The sequence below is a fragment of the Mus caroli genome, chromosome 10, assembly GCF_900094665.2.
Source record: "Mus caroli chromosome 10, CAROLI_EIJ_v1.1, whole genome shotgun sequence".
NCBI lineage: Eukaryota > Metazoa > Chordata > Mammalia > Rodentia > Muridae > Mus > Mus caroli.
In genome coordinates, this window is record NC_034579.1 from 47,191,322 (window position 1) to 47,196,412 (window position 5,091).

The window sequence follows — 5,091 nt, forward strand, 5'->3', positions numbered from 1 at the left end:
CTCCTCCTCCTCCTCCTCCTTCTCCTTCTTGCTAGGTAACTGGGGAGGAATCTAGCCTGAAGGTCAGAAGCTTGGGACATTGTCTATGTGACTAAAAGCCATGCTTCTCCTGTCAGGGGCTGTGGGGGGCAGTAACTTCCACAGGAGCCTTGAGTCCAGGAGATATGAGGGAACTCCTTCCGTCCCATGTAGGTGAATTATCACCACCAGGTCCCGGGGTTCGTTCACCTCTCAACTCGACTGGAGACCAGACTGCGTAGCCCAATGCCCCACATATTACCTCACAGATAAAATACTATACAAAGGGAGAGTTACAGAAGGATGTTGGTATTAAGTTCAAAGTAGTGTTTCATCCTATAAGCACATTATAAGCTCAAAGCAACAGTTTCATACAGCCTTGCTTTATTAAAGAGCACAGCCATGTCTTCGTCCTAGGACCTGACCTGGAATGAATATTTTTCCTTGATCGTATATTCATTTCAAGCCTGCTTTCTTATCCTAGTGCAGTTAGTCCGTGATGCATGGCGGTTTACAGAGCTCTATTTGCATCTTTATTCTATAGGGGGCTTGGGATTACTTGTATTAATTTAAGAGTTCTATAAAATCCTTATCAGGAATTGTGAAATTATCAATTGATCTATACAGCATTATTGCATGAGAGTATATCTTCATGTTGCGCAGCTGAAAATTTACCCAATAGGGTGGGCTGATGCCCAGGAATCACGAGGCTGTGTAATAGTGACAGGAAAGGCATATCAGCAGCAAGAAGCAATCCTGCTATGAAATCACTGGTCATCTCACATCTCAGAGCTCACCCATTGCAAGCTGTGCAAAAACGCTGGGCCATCTCCAGAAAACTCATTTGCATGCCTTAGTCTTTCCTAGGTGCCTTCTGACATCAATGTAATGAAAAATTTTAAAGAAGGCCTAAGCCTAAGGGCTGGAAAGACAGAGAACTCAGTCGTTAATGTGACTCTCCCTGCCCTCAGAGACCATTGGATGATATGGTCAGTGAGGGCAAAGGGAGCAGAGATGTCAAACTGGGGTGGAGGGAGGGGCTAGGGGGTTGGAAGCCCTGAGAATGATAACACCAGGACCAGCTGCAGAGAGAAAGATGCACTTTACTTGATAAGGCTGATATAATTTGTGAAACTGGGGATAGGGACATTCAAGATGGGCAAAGGTCATTGGCTGAAGGATGAGAGTACCAAAATGCCTCATTAGCATGGGGAGACATTGCTCGAATCTCAGGGGCTAGCTGAATGAACGTGACCTTCCTTAGGTAGAGGCACCTGTGAGGGGTTTGAATTCCCCAGACGAGGTCAGAGAAGGAGACTCCCTGCCAATGAAGGGAGTCCTCCATATTGCACGGAGCTCAGAGGCTATCCAGTCAATGGCAGACTTTGACTTTAATTAACAGAGTTTTCCCACAGATAACAGCACTATTCCGACCTCTCAGGACACCAGGCATGCACATGGTACATACATATGCAGATGGGGCAAATATTCACAGACATAATATTAAATAAGTAAATCTTTCTTTAAAAAAATGGCCTACATTGGGCTGGAGAGATAGCTTAGCAGTTAGAGTAGTTGAGACTTGATCAGAAACCTTTGTCTTGGCTTCATCTTTCTCTCTCCCTATCTTCCTTCCCTGACTCTAGATGCACATTAGCCTTACTTTAGTTTGCAGGGTGTAAACCTGACATAGGTCATCTGAGAGATGGGAACCTCAACTGAGAAAAGACCTTCACAAGATCAGGCCGTGGAAAGCCTGTAGGGCATTTGGCGATTGATGTGGGAAATCTAGCTCACTGTGGGTGTTGTCACCCCTGAATTTATGGTCTTTGATTCTACAAGAAAGCAGGCTGCACAAGCCATGGGTAGCAAGCCAGTAAGCAGCACCCCTCCACGGCCTCTGTATCAGCTCTGTCTCCAGGTTCGGGCCCTGCTTGAATTACTGCCCCTGACTTCCTTCACTGATGGACTATGATGTGGAAGTGTAAGCCAAATAAGCCCTTTCCTTTCCAGCTTGTTCTTGCTCATGGTGTTTCATCACATCAGTAAACCTAACCAAGACAGGGGATTTTATTTGTTTGTTTCATTTTTCATCTTAAGGCCAAGTCTCATTATATAGCCCAGGGTTGTTTCAAACTCATTATGCAGCCTAGGCTAACCTCAGACTCTCAGCAGTTCTCCTGACTTAGCTTCCAGGTACTGGGCTTTTAGGCTTGAGCAACCATGCCTGGCTGATGTAAGAGCCCTTCCAGAGGTCCTGAGTTCAAATCCCAGCATCCACATGGTGGGTCACAACTGTTTGTAACTCCAATTCTGGGAGACCTGATGCCCTCTTCCAGCCAAAGGGAGTGCTCAATTTGGAGGTATGTGACTTCATGATGAATTTATGTGGTGATGGATATTGAGCCCCAGTTGTCCTGCATGCTAAGCATGTTTTTTTTCTTTTGGGAGGTAGGGGTAGGAAGCTAGCCAGGGTCTCGTAGAGCCCAGGCTAGTTTCAAACTCCCTATGAAGCTGAACATGGCCTTGAATTTCTGATCCTCGTTTCCAAGCCCTTCCTAATTCTGGGATTACAGACAAGCAGTACACTCATTCCTTTTGGTTTTGGTTTCATATAAGTCAGCTGGCAGGGAGTTCATTGTGCTTCTGAGGATGCTCTGGAATACCTGACCTTTCTGCCTCCATTTCATCCCCTTGTAGCTACTGATCACCATTAAAAACATTAGAACTGTTTTAAACTTAGGCTCCATCAGTCCATGTGCCATTCAGAAAAAAATAAAAAATTGTAAACTATAGTAAAATGTAACACTGAAAGCCTATGTAGTTCCCCTTTCATTCTTCATTGCTTATTAAAGAATGAAGAGAGGTACCTGAGTTATGACTGACACTGTGTAACTCTGATCAAATGGCATAACTTCTCTAGTCTTGAATTTGTTCATCCTTAGAACGAATCTAGTTGTTTCACACTAGTTGTTTTACAGACAAAAAGCCCTCCAATCTAGTGGGTTAAAGGCAGCTTTGGGGAAATCTCTCTCCCCCTACTGGCACTTTCCCAAATTACACCTACCTTTCTAAGCTTAAAATCAGTTTTAGTGTCTGTTTTATTTACCCAAGTTTCCTTGTTACAGACCATCCATCCATCTTCCTTTTTAGAAAATACAGGTTTTTCTTTTATCAAATACAGAAACTAAAGCCTTTAGTTTATACCAAGCCTTTATATCAAGCCTTTGTTGTTCAAACCTTAATTTCTTTCCTTGTGCTATGATTGCTAAATGTCTTCCTCTATTGTGCGTTCCAGGTGTCTGTATGGGGTGGGATGTGTGTGTGTGCATGTGTGTTGCCATGCCGTGAATTTTTTATGGTGGCTAGGGAATAGCCTTCAGAAGTTGAATGTCTTCCTCTATTGTGCGTTCCAGGGATCAAACTCAAGACATCAAGCTTGAGGCGAGTGCTTTTTCCCACTGAACTATCTTGGCCCCTTCCTTTATATATTTTAAGGCTATTTTAAGTAGGTGTATACAAGGTATGATGGTTTGTGTAAGAATGGCCCTAATAGATAGGCTCATATTTGAGTATTTATTCCCCAGTAGGTGCAACTGTTTGGGAAGGATTAGGAGGTGTGGTCTTGTCAGAAGTGTGTAACTAATGGTGGACTTTGAGGTTTCAAAAGCCCATTCATTCCCAGCTAGTTCTGTCATGCTTATGGATCAGTGTATAAGCCTTAGCTACTGCTCTTAATGTCATGCTTGCTTGCTGCAATGCTCTCTGCCATGATGGGTGTGGCCTCAAACTAAAAATGTAAGCCCCCAAATAAACTCTTCTGTTAATTTCAAGTTGTCTTGGTCATGCATGATGTCTTTATCACAGGAACAGAAAGTAAGTCACAAGATTATTATTTCAACTTTGTAGTAAACTGTAAAAAATAAAATAAAATAAAAATAAATACCTCTATTCTAAATGCTTTTTGTCTTAATCTGTTTTGTATTAGCATATCATCTTTTGGGGAGCAAAGTTATGTCCAGTGTTATCTTCCTTTTTTCCTCCTCTGAGTTTTGCATCTTTATGATTAAGTATGTGTCTCTTCAACATCCTTTTCCAAAGTCAATCGATTCCTCCATCCCTGCAAGTAGGAACTAGTATTCTTTTGTTTGTTTGTTTTGTTTTTCAAGACAGGATTTCTCTGTGTAGCCATGGCTGTCCTGGAACTCACTTTGTAGACCAGGCTGGCCTCGAACTCAGAAATCCACCTGCCTCTGCCTCCCAAGTGCTGGGATTAAAGGTTTGCGCCACCACGCCTGGCTAGGATTCTTTTTTTATACTCCTTGATCATATGCTCTCATCTTTGAAGTACCCCATTGGTTCTTGGCAGAATACACTAAATGTAACATTGGGTGGTGGGAGAAACTAAGACTTACTCTCAAGGTTCAAAGGCTGGGCTGTCCTAGATTATGTAGCCCAGAACTTGTCCTCCCTCCTGCCTTCCAAGTGATGGGTTTATAGGAGTATGCCACCATGCCAGCTTAACCCTAACACATCTTGTGTATTAGTATTCTCTTACACTGTGTATCTTCAGTTGAGCGTTGCTAAGACTTAACCCTAGTTATATGCCTGCCAGCAGGGCAAGGGGGCTCCTGCTGTTTCAGGATATGGGGTAGTAATAGCAATCTCTAAGTGTGAGGTTTTAATAGGAAAGGTGGACTACTTTTTAATGTCTTTTTAAATAATTTTTTAAAATGTGCATTGGTGTTTTGCCTGCATGTATGTCTGCAGGGATATGGGACCCACTGGATCTGGACTCACAGACAGTTGTGAACTGCCATATCGGTGCTGGGAATTGGTCCCAGGTTCTCTGGAAGAGCAGCCAGAGTCCTTAATCACAGAGCCACCTCTCCAGTTCCCAAGGATGAGTTACTTTAAAAAAAAAAATTATTATTATTATGTGGCCTCCCTTCCCCCAGCCTGGAACCTGCTTGCTCAAGGGTGGAGCTACCTGCTCATTCGTCCTGCCACGCCTACTGCTGGAACCTGCCTTTGCTGCCTGGAGGCACACACGTGTTCGTCCTGCTACTGGAC